Raw genomic sequence first — 17,397 nt, 5'->3', positions numbered from 1 at the left:
CTGTAACCTGGTGTTGTGGGATTTTTCACACTGTCAAATCAGGTTGTGGGATCCCATAACTCAGCCAATGTCAAATGGCTATCAGATCAGCCCCCACAACCCCTTCCCCACCCATCCCCCCCCCCCCCCACACCGACGCATCAAATTTATCCGAATATTTTCTTGAACAAGAAAGAAGTGTCTTTGGTCTGTTTCCTGAATAGAGTGAAACCCCCCAGCTCTGTTTGTTTCTTCGCAAACTACTGTACGGAAGCAACCTGCTTTAGCGGCTACGTCTGTACGTAAAGATTATTCACACAGACCATCGCCCGAGGCTGGAACTCACTTCAGCTCCCTGGGGCCACGAGGCAGCCGTACTGAACGATGAGCCACTGTGCCACCCGTACGATTTGGAATGGTTTGTAATCATTTGCGGTGCAAGTAGCAAAATAGTCGTCGGTTTGTCAACTGGATCGGCTTAAAATGTTCTCAGCGATCTGCGGTAACGTGAACGGAGATGTCAAATCGAGCTGCTTGTGGCGATGAGGTGCGCTTGCAGCGTGACGTGTTTACGTCGGGAGATCAGCTCCCTCCCCATTCTACACAGAGAGTCGGATACAAGTGGAGAGGAGATTGAAAGTGGACGATAAAGAAAGGGTGCACGGACGTAATTCACTTTTCACAACGTTTCAGATTGATGTGGAATGCCAAGGAGCGAATCCTGTACGTGTGGGAAACAATGATTCGCTTTTATGGGCAAGCTACACGAACACAAGGGGAGGAAATGAATAGGATCTTTCTGTCAAGGCCAACATTTCTTCTTGCCCATCCCGAGATCACCTTGGCTGTGAGCTGCTCTCTCGAACCGCTGCAGTCCACGTGCTGTCGGTAGCCCCGCGATGCTGTTTGGGCGGGGATTCCAGATTTTGACCCAGTGACACCGGAGGAACAACGATATATTTGCAATTCAGGACAGCGCGTGCCTCGGGGAAGAACTTGCGAACGGTGGTGTTCCCGTGGATCTGCTGCCGTCATCCTTCAAGGCTGTGTCGGCCATGAGTTTGGAAGGTGCTGCCTGTGGAATTCTGGTCAACCTTGTAGACGCCGGGGGAACCACCCTGCCGCTGTCCCCGATCGCCGGGAGAAACCTCTCTGCAGTCGACCTGACGTGCGCTCCCATGGCGGCTCCGGCCCGTGCCATCCGATTGGTCGTCAGCGCGATCTACGCGGCTACGTAACAGATGGACGGAAAACCACGGGGAAAGCACAGCGACGGCTGCAAAGCGATCTTCCGATCTGGTTGGAAATCTCGGAAGGTACGCGGTAAGGGAATAAACGGACTTTGAATATTGTCAAACTGACGGAAAGGATAGTCGGTAAAGGTGACCCCCACCGTTAGAGTATCAATGTGCTATCGCTTCTCGGCCTTTTGGCTCGGAATATGTGTAGTTTCTGTGGCTGCGGGGGGGACGAGACTGTCACACACCTCCTTCTGGAATGTGCCTATGCAGAGGAAGTCTGGAGAGGAATGCAGTGGTGCTTGTCGAGGTTCGTCCCGAGCAGCGCCGTGACGCGGGACTCCGTGCTCTACGGCCTGTTCCCCGGGACTCACACCGAGACGAACATTAACTGCGCCTGGAGGATCATCAACTCGGTGAAGGACGCTCTCTGGGCGGTCCGAAACCTGTTGATCTTCCAGCTGAAGGAGTTGACCCCGACCGAGTGTTGCAGACTGGCACATTCCAAGGTCCAAGACTACGTGTTGAGGGACGCGCTGAAGCTTGGGGCAGCTGCCGCCAAGGCGCGGTGGGGAAAGACCACCGTGTAAGATCGGCCTGCCGAAAGAAGAACAGGGGGCCCATACAGACGTTTTTTTTTTTGGGCTCTGCTGATGCCTCAGCCAAATATATGTATATATACAAGATTGAAAAAAATGCACAGGATTGTAAAGGACAAGAATAAAGTCGAATCTGTGTTTGTAAATATGGACATATGTATGGCATGATCCAATGTACAGACCATCAAATCATTTATGAATAAAGTATATTTTTGAAATAAAAAAAAAAAGTTTCTGTTCTTATCGGTTTAATCGCTGATACCTCCCGAAGGTGGGAGTGTTTGTATTAAATGGATTTTTGGAGCAGGGAGATGGCTGAAGGGCTTGCTCTGTCCTCTCCGTGTATCAGCCTGGTATTGCAGTGTTTCCAGGAACGGTGCAGCCTACCAGCCAAGTTCAAAAGCAGGTGAATGGAATGTGAATCTCTTGCCTTTGCTAGTTTGCCGTGTCGATCGCAGCGATCGTTCCATCGATTGTCTTTTCAGTTGCATGAAACTATCATCTTTTGTTGCCAGTTTTCCGTCTTGTGATCCTGCTCTGCAGTTACCTGATGAAGGCGCGGCACGCTGAAAGCCAGGACAGGGTAACCCCGCCCCGGTATCCGCGGCCCAAACGTGCTACAGGGAACATTCTGGAACCAGGGGGCTGCCAGGAAGGTAACTTTGCAATTTAAATGAATGGGTTTGCCCCTATCCGCCGTTTCGGGCTTCTGCGGTCGGTCTTGGAACGTATCCCACCGATGGTACGGCGGTGGGGGGTGTGGGGTGGGGTGGGGCGGGGTGACTGCTGTACTTCCAAATAACCCCGTTGGGCTGTAACCTGGTGTTGTGGGATTTTTCACACTGTCAAATCAGGTTGTGGGATCCCATAACTCAGCCAATGTCAAATGGCTATCAGATCAGCCCCCACAACCCCTTCCCCACCCATCCCCCATCCCCCCCCCCCCCACACCGACGCATCAAATTTATCCGAATATTTTCTTGAACAAGAAAGAAGTGTCTTTGGTCTGTTTCCTGAATAGAGTGAAACCCCCCAGCTCTGTTTGTTTCTTCGCAAACTACTGTACGGAAGCAACCTGCTTTAGCGGCTACGTCTGTACGTAAAGATTATTCACACAGACCATCGCCCGAGGCTGGAACTCACTTCAGCTCCCTGGGGCCACGAGGCAGCCGTACTGAACGATGAGCCACTGTGCCACCCGTACGATTTGGAATGGTTTGTAATCATTTGCGGTGCAAGTAGCAAAATAGTCGTCGGTTTGTCAACTGGATCGGCTTAAAATGTTCTCAGCGATCTGCGGTAACGTGAACGGAGATGTCAAATCGAGCTGCTTGTGGCGATGAGGTGCGCTTGCAGCGTGACGTGTTTACGTCGGGAGATCAGCTCCCTCCCCATTCTACACAGAGAGTCGGATACAAGTGGAGAGGAGATTGAAAGTGGACGATAAAGAAAGGGTGCACGGACGTAATTCACTTTTCACAACGTTTCAGATTGATGTGGAATGCCAAGGAGCGAATCCTGTACGTGTGGGAAACAATGATTCGCTTTTATGGGCAAGCTACACGAACACAAGGGGAGGAAATGAATAGGATCTTTCTGTCAAGGCCAACATTTCTTCTTGCCCATCCCGAGATCACCTTGGCTGTGAGCTGCTCTCTCGAACCGCTGCAGTCCACGTGCTGTCGGTAGCCCCGCGATGCTGTTTGGGCGGGGATTCCAGATTTTGACCCAGTGACACCGGAGGAACAACGATATATTTGCAATTCAGGACAGCGCGTGCCTCGGGGAAGAACTTGCGAACGGTGGTGTTCCCGTGGATCTGCTGCCGTCATCCTTCAAGGCTGTGTCGGCCATGAGTTTGGAAGGTGCTGCCTGTGGAATTCTGGTCAACCTTGTAGACGCCGGGGGAACCACCCTGCCGCTGTCCCCGATCGCCGGGAGAAACCTCTCTGCAGTCGACCTGACGTGCGCTCCCATGGCGGCTCCGGCCCGTGCCATCCGATTGGTCGTCAGCGCGATCTACGCGGCTACGTAACAGATGGACGGAAAACCACGGGGAAAGCACAGCGACGGCTGCAAAGCGATCTTCCGATCTGGTTGGAAATCTCGGAAGGTACGCGGTAAGGGAATAAACGGACTTTGAATATTGTCAAACTGACGGAAAGGATAGTCGGTAAAGGTGACCCCCACCGTTAGAGTATCAATGTGCTATCGCTTCTCGGCCTTTTGGCTCGGAATATGTGTAGTTTCTGTTCTTATCGGTTTAATCGCTGATACCTCCCGAAGGTGGGAGTGTTTGTATTAAATGGATTTTTGGAGCAGGGAGATGGCTGAAGGGCTTGCTCTGTCCTCTCCGTGTATCAGCCTGGTATTGCAGTGTTTCCAGGAACGGTGCAGCCTACCAGCCAAGTTCAAAAGCAGGTGAATGGAATGTGAATCTCTTGCCTTTGCTAGTTTGCCGTGTCGATCGCAGCGATCGTTCCATCGATTGTCTTTTCAGTTGCATGAAACTATCATCTTTTGTTGCCAGTTTTCCGTCTTGTGATCCTGCTCTGCAGTTACCCGATGAAGGCGCGGCACGCTGAAAGCCAGGACAGGGTAACCCCGCCCCGGTATCCGCGGCCCAAACGTGCTACAGGGAACATTCTGGAACCAGGGGGCTGCCAGGAAGGTAACTTTGCAATTTAAATGAATGGGTTTGCCCCTATCCGCCGTTTCGGGCTTCTGCGGTCGGTCTTGGAACGTATCCCACCGATGGAACGGCGGTGGGGGGTGTGGGGTGGGGTGGGGCGGGGTGACTGCTGTACTTCCAAATAACCCCGTTGGGCTGTAACCTGGTGTTGTGGGATTTTTCACACTGTCAAATCAGGTTGTGGGATCCCATAACTCAGCCAATGTCAAATGGCTATCAGATCAGCCCCCACAACCCCTTCCCCACCCATCCCCCCCCCCCCCCACACCGACGCATCAAATTTATCCGAATATTTTCTTGAACAAGAAAGAAGTGTCTTTGGTCTGTTTCCTGAATAGAGTGAAACCCCCCAGCTCTGTTTGTTTCTTCGCAAACTACTGTACGGAAGCAACCTGCTTTAGCGGCTACGTCTGTACGTAAAGATTATTCACACAGACCATCGCCCGAGGCTGGAACTCACTTCAGCTCCCTGGGGCCACGAGGCAGCCGTACTGAACGATGAGCCACTGTGCCACCCGTACGATTTGGAATGGTTTGTAATCATTTGCGGTGCAAGTAGCAAAATAGTCGTCGGTTTGTCAACTGGATCGGCTTAAAATGTTCTCAGCGATCTGCGGTAACGTGAACGGAGATGTCAAATCGAGCTGCTTGTGGCGATGAGGTGCGCTTGCAGCGTGACGTGTTTACGTCGGGAGATCAGCTCCCTCCCCATTCTACACAGAGAGTCGGATACAAGTGGAGAGGAGATTGAAAGTGGACGATAAAGAAAGGGTGCACGGACGTAATTCACTTTTCACAACGTTTCAGATTGATGTGGAATGCCAAGGAGCGAATCCTGTACGTGTGGGAAACAATGATTCGCTTTTATGGGCAAGCTACACGAACACAAGGGGAGGAAATGAATAGGATCTTTCTGTCAAGGCCAACATTTCTTCTTGCCCATCCCGAGATCACCTTGGCTGTGAGCTGCTCTCTCGAACCGCTGCAGTCCACGTGCTGTCGGTAGCCCCGCGATGCTGTTTGGGCGGGGATTCCAGATTTTGACCCAGTGACACCGGAGGAACAACGATATATTTGCAATTCAGGACAGCGCGTGCCTCGGGGAAGAACTTGCGAACGGTGGTGTTCCCGTGGATCTGCTGCCGTCATCCTTCAAGGCTGTGTCGGCCATGAGTTTGGAAGGTGCTGCCTGTGGAATTCTGGTCAACCTTGTAGACGCCGGGGGAACCACCCTGCCGCTGTCCCCGATCGCCGGGAGAAACCTCTCTGCAGTCGACCTGACGTGCGCTCCCATGGCGGCTCCGGCCCGTGCCATCCGATTGGTCGTCAGCGCGATCTACGCGGCTACGTAACAGATGGACGGAAAACCACGGGGAAAGCACAGCGACGGCTGCAAAGCGATCTTCCGATCTGGTTGGAAATCTCGGAAGGTACGCGGTAAGGGAATAAACGGACTTTGAATATCGTCAAACTGACGGAAAGGATAGTCGGTAAAGGTGACCCCCACCGTTAGAGTATCAATGTGCTATCGCTTCTCGGCCTTTTGGCTCGGAATATGTGTAGTTTCTGTTCTTATCGGTTTAATCGCTGATACCTCCCGAAGGTGGGAGTGTTTGTATTAAATGGATTTTTGGAGCAGGGAGATGGCTGAAGGGCTTGCTCTGTCCTCTCCGTGTATCAGCCTGGTATTGCAGTGTTTCCAGGAACGGTGCAGCCTACCAGCCAAGTTCAAAAGCAGGTGAATGGAATGTGAATCTCTTGCCTTTGCTAGTTTGCCGTGTCGATCGCAGCGATCGTTCCATCGATTGTCTTTTCAGTTGCATGAAACTATCATCTTTTGTTGCCAGTTTTCCGTCTTGTGATCCTGCTCTGCAGTTACCCGATGAAGGCGCGGCACGCTGAAAGCCAGGACAGGGTAACCCCGCCCCGGTATCCGCGGCCCAAACGTGCTACAGGGAACATTCTGGAACCAGGGGGCTGCCAGGAAGGTAACTTTGCAATTTAAATGAATGGGTTTGCCCCTATCCGCCGTTTCGGGCTTCTGCGGTCGGTCTTGGAACGTATCCCACCGATGGTACGGCGGTGGGGGGTGTGGGGTGGGGTGGGGCGGGGTGACTGCTGTACTTCCAAATAACCCCGTTGGGCTGTAACCTGGTGTTGTGGGATTTTTCACACTGTCAAATCAGGTTGTGGGATCCCATAACTCAGCCAATGTCAAATGGCTATCAGATCAGCCCCCACAACCCCTTCCCCACCCATCCCCCCCCCCCCCCACACCGACGCATCAAATTTATCCGAATATTTTCTTGAACAAGAAAGAAGTGTCTTTGGTCTGTTTCCTGAATAGAGTGAAACCCCCCAGCTCTGTTTGTTTCTTCGCAAACTACTGTACGGAAGCAACCTGCTTTAGCGGCTACGTCTGTACGTAAAGATTATTCACACAGACCATCGCCCGAGGCTGGAACTCACTTCAGCTCCCTGGGGCCACGAGGCAGCCGTACTGAACGATGAGCCACTGTGCCACCCGTACGATTTGGAATGGTTTGTAATCATTTGCGGTGCAAGTAGCAAAATAGTCGTCGGTTTGTCAACTGGATCGGCTTAAAATGTTCTCAGCGATCTGCGGTAACGTGAACGGAGATGTCAAATCGAGCTGCTTGTGGCGATGAGGTGCGCTTGCAGCGTGACGTGTTTACGTCGGGAGATCAGCTCCCTCCCCATTCTACACAGAGAGTCGGATACAAGTGGAGAGGAGATTGAAAGTGGACGATAAAGAAAGGGTGCACGGACGTAATTCACTTTTCACAACGTTTCAGATTGATGTGGAATGCCAAGGAGCGAATCCTGTACGTGTGGGAAACAATGATTCGCTTTTATGGGCAAGCTACACGAACACAAGGGGAGGAAATGAATAGGATCTTTCTGTCAAGGCCAACATTTCTTCTTGCCCATCCCGAGATCACCTTGGCTGTGAGCTGCTCTCTCGAACCGCTGCAGTCCACGTGCTGTCGGTAGCCCCGCGATGCTGTTTGGGCGGGGATTCCAGATTTTGACCCAGTGACACCGGAGGAACAACGATATATTTGCAATTCAGGACAGCGCGTGCCTCGGGGAAGAACTTGCGAACGGTGGTGTTCCCGTGGATCTGCTGCCGTCATCCTTCAAGGCTGTGTCGGCCATGAGTTTGGAAGGTGCTGCCTGTGGAATTCTGGTCAACCTTGTAGACGCCGGGGGAACCACCCTGCCGCTGTCCCCGATCGCCGGGAGAAACCTCTCTGCAGTCGACCTGACGGCGCTCCCATGGCGGCTCCGGCCCGTGCCATCCGATTGGTCGTCAGCGCCATCTACGCGGCTACGTAACAGATGGACGGAAAACCACGGGGAAAGCACAGCGACGGCTGCAAAGCGATCTTCCGATCTGGTTGGGAATCTCGGAAGGTACGCGGTAAGGGAATAAACGAACTTTGAATATCGTCAAACTGACGGAAAGGATAGTCGGCAAAGGTGACCCCCACCGTTAGAGTATCAATGTGCTATCGCTTCTCGGCCTTTTGGCTCGGAATATGTGTAGTTTCTGTTCTTATCGGTTTAATCGCTGATACCTCCCGAAGGTGGGAGTGTTTGTATTAAATGGATTTTTGGAGCAGGGAGATGGCTGAAGGGCTTGCTCTGTCCTCTCCGTGTATCAGCCTGGTATTGCAGTGTTTCCAGGAACGGTGCAGCCTACCAGCCAAGTTCAAAAGCAGGTGAATGGAATGTGAATCTCTTGCCTTTGCTAGTTTGCCGTGTCGATCGCAGCGATCGTTCCATCGATTGTCTTTTCAGTTGCATGAAACTATCATCTTTTGTTGCCAGTTTTCCGTCTTGTGATCCTGCTCTGCAGTTACCCGATGAAGGCGCGGCACGCTGAAAGCCAGGACAGGGTAACCCCGCCCCGGTATCCGCGGCCCAAACGTGCTACAGGGAACATTCTGGAACCAGGGGGCTGCCAGGAAGGTAACTTTGCAATTTAAATGAATGGGTTTGCCCCTATCCGCCGTTTCGGGCTTCTGCGGTCGGTCTTGGAACGTATCCCACCGATGGTACGGCGGTGGGGGGTGTGGGGTGGGGTGGGGCGGGGTGACTGCTGTACTTCCAAATAACCCCGTTGGGCTGTAACCTGGTGTTGTGGGATTTTTCACACTGTCAAATCAGGTTGTGGGATCCCATAACTCAGCCAATGTCAAATGGCTATCAGATCAGCCCCCACAACCCCTTCCCCACCCATCCCCCCCCCCCCCCACACCGACGCATCAAATTTATCCGAATATTTTCTTGAACAAGAAAGAAGTGTCTTTGGTCTGTTTCCTGAATAGAGTGAAACCCCCCAGCTCTGTTTGTTTCTTCGCAAACTACTGTACGGAAGCAACCTGCTTTAGCGGCTACGTCTGTACGTAAAGATTATTCACACAGACCATCGCCCGAGGCTGGAACTCACTTCAGCTCCCTGGGGCCACGAGGCAGCCGTACTGAACGATGAGCCACTGTGCCACCCGTACGATTTGGAATGGTTTGTAATCATTTGCGGTGCAAGTAGCAAAATAGTCGTCGGTTTGTCAACTGGATCGGCTTAAAATGTTCTCAGCGATCTGCGGTAACGTGAACGGAGATGTCAAATCGAGCTGCTTGTGGCGATGAGGTGCGCTTGCAGCGTGACGTGTTTACGTCGGGAGATCAGCTCCCTCCCCATTCTACACAGAGAGTCGGATACAAGTGGAGAGGAGATTGAAAGTGGACGATAAAGAAAGGGTGCACGGACGTAATTCACTTTTCACAACGTTTCAGATTGATGTGGAATGCCAAGGAGCGAATCCTGTACGTGTGGGAAACAATGATTCGCTTTTATGGGCAAGCTACACGAACACAAGGGGAGGAAATGAATAGGATCTTTCTGTCAAGGCCAACATTTCTTCTTGCCCATCCCGAGATCACCTTGGCTGTGAGCTGCTCTCTCGAACCGCTGCAGTCCACGTGCTGTCGGTAGCCCCGCGATGCTGTTTGGGCGGGGATTCCAGATTTTGACCCAGTGACACCGGAGGAACAACGATATATTTGCAATTCAGGACAGCGCGTGCCTCGGGGAAGAACTTGCGAACGGTGGTGTTCCCGTGGATCTGCTGCCGTCATCCTTCAAGGCTGTGTCGGCCATGAGTTTGGAAGGTGCTGCCTGTGGAATTCTGGTCAACCTTGTAGACGCCGGGGGAACCACCCTGCCGCTGTCCCCGATCGCCGGGAGAAACCTCTCTGCAGTCGACCTGACGGCGCTCCCATGGCGGCTCCGGCCCGTGCCATCCGATTGGTCGTCAGCGCCATCTACGCGGCTACGTAACAGATGGACGGAAAACCACGGGGAAAGCACAGCGACGGCTGCAAAGCGATCTTCCGATCTGGTTGGGAATCTCGGAAGGTACGCGGTAAGGGAATAAACGAACTTTGAATATCGTCAAACTGACGGAAAGGATAGTCGGCAAAGGTGACCCCCACCGTTAGAGTATCAATGTGCTATCGCTTCTCGGCCTTTTGGCTCGGAATATGTGTAGTTTCTGTTCTTATCGGTTTAATCGCTGATACCTCCCGAAGGTGGGAGTGTTTGTATTAAATGGATTTTTGGAGCAGGGAGATGGCTGAAGGGCTTGCTCTGTCCTCTCCGTGTATCAGCCTGGTATTGCAGTGTTTCCAGGAACGGTGCAGCCTACCAGCCAAGTTCAAAAGCAGGTGAATGGAATGTGAATCTCTTGCCTTTGCTAGTTTGCCGTGTCGATCGCAGCGATCGTTCCATCGATTGTCTTTTCAGTTGCATGAAACTATCATCTTTTGTTGCCAGTTTTCCGTCTTGTGATCCTGCTCTGCAGTTACCCGATGAAGGCGCGGCACGCTGAAAGCCAGGACAGGGTAACCCCGCCCCGGTATCCGCGGCCCAAACGTGCTACAGGGAACATTCTGGAACCAGGGGGCTGCCAGGAAGGTAACTTTGCAATTTAAATGAATGGGTTTGCCCCTATCCGCCGTTTCGGGCTTCTGCGGTCGGTCTTGGAACGTATCCCACCGATGGTACGGCGGTGGGGGGTGTGGGGTGGGGTGGGGCGGGGTGACTGCTGTACTTCCAAATAACCCCGTTGGGCTGTAACCTGGTGTTGTGGGATTTTTCACACTGTCAAATCAGGTTGTGGGATCCCATAACTCAGCCAATGTCAAATGGCTATCAGATCAGCCCCCACAACCCCTTCCCCACCCATCCCCCCCCCCCCCCACACCGACGCATCAAATTTATCCGAATATTTTCTTGAACAAGAAAGAAGTGTCTTTGGTCTGTTTCCTGAATAGAGTGAAACCCCCCAGCTCTGTTTGTTTCTTCGCAAACTACTGTACGGAAGCAACCTGCTTTAGCGGCTACGTCTGTACGTAAAGATTATTCACACAGACCATCGCCCGAGGCTGGAACTCACTTCAGCTCCCTGGGGCCACGAGGCAGCCGTACTGAACGATGAGCCACTGTGCCACCCGTACGATTTGGAATGGTTTGTAATCATTTGCGGTGCAAGTAGCAAAATAGTCGTCGGTTTGTCAACTGGATCGGCTTAAAATGTTCTCAGCGATCTGCGGTAACGTGAACGGAGATGTCAAATCGAGCTGCTTGTGGCGATGAGGTGCGCTTGCAGCGTGACGTGTTTACGTCGGGAGATCAGCTCCCTCCCCATTCTACACAGAGAGTCGGATACAAGTGGAGAGGAGATTGAAAGTGGACGATAAAGAAAGGGTGCACGGACGTAATTCACTTTTCACAACGTTTCAGATTGATGTGGAATGCCAAGGAGCGAATCCTGTACGTGTGGGAAACAATGATTCGCTTTTATGGGCAAGCTACACGAACACAAGGGGAGGAAATGAATAGGATCTTTCTGTCAAGGCCAACATTTCTTCTTGCCCATCCCGAGATCACCTTGGCTGTGAGCTGCTCTCTCGAACCGCTGCAGTCCACGTGCTGTCGGTAGCCCCGCGATGCTGTTTGGGCGGGGATTCCAGATTTTGACCCAGTGACACCGGAGGAACAACGATATATTTGCAATTCAGGACAGCGCGTGCCTCGGGGAAGAACTTGCGAACGGTGGTGTTCCCGTGGATCTGCTGCCGTCATCCTTCAAGGCTGTGTCGGCCATGAGTTTGGAAGGTGCTGCCTGTGGAATTCTGGTCAACCTTGTAGACGCCGGGGGAACCACCCTGCCGCTGTCCCCGATCGCCGGGAGAAACCTCTCTGCAGTCGACCTGACGGCGCTCCCATGGCGGCTCCGGCCCGTGCCATCCGATTGGTCGTCAGCGCCATCTACGCGGCTACGTAACAGATGGACGGAAAACCACGGGGAAAGCACAGCGACGGCTGCAAAGCGATCTTCCGATCTGGTTGGGAATCTCGGAAGGTACGCGGTAAGGGAATAAACGAACTTTGAATATCGTCAAACTGACGGAAAGGATAGTCGGCAAAGGTGACCCCCACCGTTAGAGTATCAATGTGCTATCGCTTCTCGGCCTTTTGGCTCGGAATATGTGTAGTTTCTGTTCTTATCGGTTTAATCGCTGATACCTCCCGAAGGTGGGAGTGTTTGTATTAAATGGATTTTTGGAGCAGGGAGATGGCTGAAGGGCTTGCTCTGTCCTCTCCGTGTATCAGCCTGGTATTGCAGTGTTTCCAGGAACGGTGCAGCCTACCAGCCAAGTTCAAAAGCAGGTGAATGGAATGTGAATCTCTTGCCTTTGCTAGTTTGCCGTGTCGATCGCAGCGATCGTTCCATCGATTGTCTTTTCAGTTGCATGAAACTATCATCTTTTGTTGCCAGTTTTCCGTCTTGTGATCCTGCTCTGCAGTTACCCGATGAAGGCGCGGCACGCTGAAAGCCAGGACAGGGTAACCCCGCCCCGGTATCCGCGGCCCAAACGTGCTACAGGGAACATTCTGGAACCAGGGGGCTGCCAGGAAGGTAACTTTGCAATTTAAATGAATGGGTTTGCCCCTATCCGCCGTTTCGGGCTTCTGCGGTCGGTCTTGGAACGTATCCCACCGATGGTACGGCGGTGGGGGGTGTGGGGTGGGGTGGGGCGGGGTGACTGCTGTACTTCCAAATAACCCCGTTGGGCTGTAACCTGGTGTTGTGGGATTTTTCACACTGTCAAATCAGGTTGTGGGATCCCATAACTCAGCCAATGTCAAATGGCTATCAGATCAGCCCCCACAACCCCTTCCCCACCCATCCCCCCCCCCCCCCACACCGACGCATCAAATTTATCCGAATATTTTCTTGAACAAGAAAGAAGTGTCTTTGGTCTGTTTCCTGAATAGAGTGAAACCCCCCAGCTCTGTTTGTTTCTTCGCAAACTACTGTACGGAAGCAACCTGCTTTAGCGGCTACGTCTGTACGTAAAGATTATTCACACAGACCATCGCCCGAGGCTGGAACTCACTTCAGCTCCCTGGGGCCACGAGGCAGCCGTACTGAACGATGAGCCACTGTGCCACCCGTACGATTTGGAATGGTTTGTAATCATTTGCGGTGCAAGTAGCAAAATAGTCGTCGGTTTGTCAACTGGATCGGCTTAAAATGTTCTCAGCGATCTGCGGTAACGTGAACGGAGATGTCAAATCGAGCTGCTTGTGGCGATGAGGTGCGCTTGCAGCGTGACGTGTTTACGTCGGGAGATCAGCTCCCTCCCCATTCTACACAGAGAGTCGGATACAAGTGGAGAGGAGATTGAAAGTGGACGATAAAGAAAGGGTGCACGGACGTAATTCACTTTTCACAACGTTTCAGATTGATGTGGAATGCCAAGGAGCGAATCCTGTACGTGTGGGAAACAATGATTCGCTTTTATGGGCAAGCTACACGAACACAAGGGGAGGAAATGAATAGGATCTTTCTGTCAAGGCCAACATTTCTTCTTGCCCATCCCGAGATCACCTTGGCTGTGAGCTGCTCTCTCGAACCGCTGCAGTCCACGTGCTGTCGGTAGCCCCGCGATGCTGTTTGGGCGGGGATTCCAGATTTTGACCCAGTGACACCGGAGGAACAACGATATATTTGCAATTCAGGACAGCGCGTGCCTCGGGGAAGAACTTGCGAACGGTGGTGTTCCCGTGGATCTGCTGCCGTCATCCTTCAAGGCTGTGTCGGCCATGAGTTTGGAAGGTGCTGCCTGTGGAATTCTGGTCAACCTTGTAGACGCCGGGGGAACCACCCTGCCGCTGTCCCCGATCGCCGGGAGAAACCTCTCTGCAGTCGACCTGACGGCGCTCCCATGGCGGCTCCGGCCCGTGCCATCCGATTGGTCGTCAGCGCCATCTACGCGGCTACGTAACAGATGGACGGAAAACCACGGGGAAAGCACAGCGACGGCTGCAAAGCGATCTTCCGATCTGGTTGGGAATCTCGGAAGGTACGCGGTAAGGGAATAAACGAACTTTGAATATCGTCAAACTGACGGAAAGGATAGTCGGCAAAGGTGACCCCCACCGTTAGAGTATCAATGTGCTATCGCTTCTCGGCCTTTTGGCTCGGAATATGTGTAGTTTCTGTTCTTATCGGTTTAATCGCTGATACCTCCCGAAGGTGGGAGTGTTTGTATTAAATGGATTTTTGGAGCAGGGAGATGGCTGAAGGGCTTGCTCTGTCCTCTCCGTGTATCAGCCTGGTATTGCAGTGTTTCCAGGAACGGTGCAGCCTACCAGCCAAGTTCAAAAGCAGGTGAATGGAATGTGAATCTCTTGCCTTTGCTAGTTTGCCGTGTCGATCGCAGCGATCGTTCCATCGATTGTCTTTTCAGTTGCATGAAACTATCATCTTTTGTTGCCAGTTTTCCGTCTTGTGATCCTGCTCTGCAGTTACCCGATGAAGGCGCGGCACGCTGAAAGCCAGGACAGGGTAACCCCGCCCCGGTATCCGCGGCCCAAACGTGCTACAGGGAACATTCTGGAACCAGGGGGCTGCCAGGAAGGTAACTTTGCAATTTAAATGAATGGGTTTGCCCCTATCCGCCGTTTCGGGCTTCTGCGGTCGGTCTTGGAACGTATCCCACCGATGGTACGGCGGTGGGGGGTGTGGGGTGGGGTGGGGCGGGGTGACTGCTGTACTTCCAAATAACCCCGTTGGGCTGTAACCTGGTGTTGTGGGATTTTTCACACTGTCAAATCAGGTTGTGGGATCCCATAACTCAGCCAATGTCAAATGGCTATCAGATCAGCCCCCACAACCCCTTCCCCACCCATCCCCCCCCCCCCCCACACCGACGCATCAAATTTATCCGAATATTTTCTTGAACAAGAAAGAAGTGTCTTTGGTCTGTTTCCTGAATAGAGTGAAACCCCCCAGCTCTGTTTGTTTCTTCGCAAACTACTGTACGGAAGCAACCTGCTTTAGCGGCTACGTCTGTACGTAAAGATTATTCACACAGACCATCGCCCGAGGCTGGAACTCACTTCAGCTCCCTGGGGCCACGAGGCAGCCGTACTGAACGATGAGCCACTGTGCCACCCGTACGATTTGGAATGGTTTGTAATCATTTGCGGTGCAAGTAGCAAAATAGTCGTCGGTTTGTCAACTGGATCGGCTTAAAATGTTCTCAGCGATCTGCGGTAACGTGAACGGAGATGTCAAATCGAGCTGCTTGTGGCGATGAGGTGCGCTTGCAGCGTGACGTGTTTACGTCGGGAGATCAGCTCCCTCCCCATTCTACACAGAGAGTCGGATACAAGTGGAGAGGAGATTGAAAGTGGACGATAAAGAAAGGGTGCACGGACGTAATTCACTTTTCACAACGTTTCAGATTGATGTGGAATGCCAAGGAGCGAATCCTGTACGTGTGGGAAACAATGATTCGCTTTTATGGGCAAGCTACACGAACACAAGGGGAGGAAATGAATAGGATCTTTCTGTCAAGGCCAACATTTCTTCTTGCCCATCCCGAGATCACCTTGGCTGTGAGCTGCTCTCTCGAACCGCTGCAGTCCACGTGCTGTCGGTAGCCCCGCGATGCTGTTTGGGCGGGGATTCCAGATTTTGACCCAGTGACACCGGAGGAACAACGATATATTTGCAATTCAGGACAGCGCGTGCCTCGGGGAAGAACTTGCGAACGGTGGTGTTCCCGTGGATCTGCTGCCGTCATCCTTCAAGGCTGTGTCGGCCATGAGTTTGGAAGGTGCTGCCTGTGGAATTCTGGTCAACCTTGTAGACGCCGGGGGAACCACCCTGCCGCTGTCCCCGATCGCCGGGAGAAACCTCTCTGCAGTCGACCTGACGTGCGCTCCCATGGCGGCTCCGGCCCGTGCCATCCGATTGGTCGTCAGCGCGATCTACGCGGCTACGTAACAGATGGACGGAAAACCACGGGGAAAGCACAGCGACGGCTGCAAAGCGATCTTCCGATCTGGTTGGAAATCTCGGAAGGTACGCGGTAAGGGAATAAACGGACTTTGAATATTGTCAAACTGACGGAAAGGATAGTCGGTAAAGGTGACCCCCACCGTTAGAGTATCAATGTGCTATCGCTTCTCGGCCTTTTGGCTCGGAATATGTGTAGTTTCTGTTCTTATCGGTTTAATCGCTGATACCTCCCGAAGGTGGGAGTGTTTGTATTAAATGGATTTTTGGAGCAGGGAGATGGCTGAAGGGCTTGCTCTGTCCTCTCCGTGTATCAGCCTGGTATTGCAGTGTTTCCAGGAACGGTGCAGCCTACCAGCCAAGTTCAAAAGCAGGTGAATGGAATGTGAATCTCTTGCCTTTGCTAGTTTGCCGTGTCGATCGCAGCGATCGTTCCATCGATTGTCTTTTCAGTTGCATGAAACTATCATCTTTTGTTGCCAGTTTTCCGTCTTGTGATCCTGCTCTGCAGTTACCCGATGAAGGCGCGGCACGCTGAAAGCCAGGACAGGGTAACCCCGCCCCGGTATCCGCGGCCCAAACGTGCTACAGGGAACATTCTGGAACCAGGGGGCTGCCAGGAAGGTAACTTTGCAATTTAAATGAATGGGTTTGCCCCTATCCGCCGTTTCGGGCTTCTGCGGTCGGTCTTGGAACGTATCCCACCGATGGTACGGCGGTGGGGGGTGTGGGGTGGGGTGGGGCGGGGTGACTGCTGTACTTCCAAATAACCCCGTTGGGCTGTAACCTGGTGTTGTGGGATTTTTCACACTGTCAAATCAGGTTGTGGGATCCCATAACTCAGCCAATGTCAAATGGCTATCAGATCAGCCCCCACAACCCCTTCCCCACCCATCCCCCCCCCCCCCCACACCGACGCATCAAATTTATCCGAATATTTTCTTGAACAAGAAAGAAGTGTCTTTGGTCTGTTTCCTGAATAGAGTGAAACCCCCCAGCTCTGTTTGTTTCTTCGCAAACTACTGTACGGAAGCAACCTGCTTTAGCGGCTACGTCTGTACGTAAAGATTATTCACACAGACCATCGCCCGAGGCTGGAACTCACTTCAGCTCCCTGGGGCCACGAGGCAGCCGTACTGAACGATGAGCCACTGTGCCACCCGTACGATTTGGAATGGTTTGTAATCATTTGCGGTGCAAGTAGCAAAATAGTCGTCGGTTTGTCAACTGGATCGGCTTAAAATGTTCTCAGCGATCTGCGGTAACGTGAACGGAGATGTCAAATCGAGCTGCTTGTGGCGATGAGGTGCGCTTGCAGCGTGACGTGTTTACGTCGGGAGATCAGCTCCCTCCCCATTCTACACAGAGAGTCGGATACAAGTGGAGAGGAGATTGAAAGTGGACGATAAAGAAAGGGTGCACGGACGTAATTCACTTTTCACAACGTTTCAGATTGATGTGGAATGCCAAGGAGCGAATCCTGT

The 17,397-nt window shown here is 52.6% G+C and overlaps 7 non-coding genes and 1 pseudogene across 7 annotated transcripts; all 8 read left to right on the top strand.

The window, feature by feature from the left end:
- Nucleotides 1-2,022: 2,022 nt before the first annotated feature.
- LOC140489488 (U2 spliceosomal RNA) lies at nucleotides 2,023-2,203 on the top strand (annotated as a pseudogene).
- Nucleotides 2,204-4,026: 1,823 nt separating this feature from the next.
- LOC140489484 (U2 spliceosomal RNA) lies at nucleotides 4,027-4,218 on the top strand. Its single transcript, XR_011963168.1, has one exon. It is a non-coding gene; the product is annotated as a U2 spliceosomal RNA (small nuclear RNA).
- Nucleotides 4,219-6,035: 1,817 nt separating this feature from the next.
- LOC140489483 (U2 spliceosomal RNA) lies at nucleotides 6,036-6,227 on the top strand. The gene has a single exon (XR_011963167.1). It is a non-coding gene; the product is annotated as a U2 spliceosomal RNA (small nuclear RNA).
- Nucleotides 6,228-8,043: 1,816 nt separating this feature from the next.
- Nucleotides 8,044-8,235, top strand: LOC140489481 (U2 spliceosomal RNA). The gene has a single exon (XR_011963166.1). It is a non-coding gene; the product is annotated as a U2 spliceosomal RNA (small nuclear RNA).
- Nucleotides 8,236-10,051: 1,816 nt separating this feature from the next.
- Nucleotides 10,052-10,243, top strand: LOC140489480 (U2 spliceosomal RNA). Its single transcript, XR_011963165.1, has one exon. It is a non-coding gene; the product is annotated as a U2 spliceosomal RNA (small nuclear RNA).
- A 1,816-nt stretch (nucleotides 10,244-12,059) lies between these two features.
- LOC140489479 (U2 spliceosomal RNA) lies at nucleotides 12,060-12,251 on the top strand. Its single transcript, XR_011963164.1, has one exon. It is a non-coding gene; the product is annotated as a U2 spliceosomal RNA (small nuclear RNA).
- A 1,816-nt stretch (nucleotides 12,252-14,067) lies between these two features.
- Nucleotides 14,068-14,259, top strand: LOC140489478 (U2 spliceosomal RNA). The gene has a single exon (XR_011963163.1). It is a non-coding gene; the product is annotated as a U2 spliceosomal RNA (small nuclear RNA).
- A 1,817-nt stretch (nucleotides 14,260-16,076) lies between these two features.
- LOC140489477 (U2 spliceosomal RNA) lies at nucleotides 16,077-16,268 on the top strand. Its single transcript, XR_011963162.1, has one exon. It is a non-coding gene; the product is annotated as a U2 spliceosomal RNA (small nuclear RNA).
- The last annotated feature ends 1,129 nt before the right edge of the window (nucleotides 16,269-17,397 follow it).

The sequence above is a fragment of the Chiloscyllium punctatum genome, chromosome 18 (assembly GCF_047496795.1).
Source record: "Chiloscyllium punctatum isolate Juve2018m chromosome 18, sChiPun1.3, whole genome shotgun sequence".
Taxonomy (NCBI): domain Eukaryota; kingdom Metazoa; phylum Chordata; class Chondrichthyes; order Orectolobiformes; family Hemiscylliidae; genus Chiloscyllium; species Chiloscyllium punctatum.
This window is presented reverse-complemented; position numbering and strand designations above follow the sequence as displayed.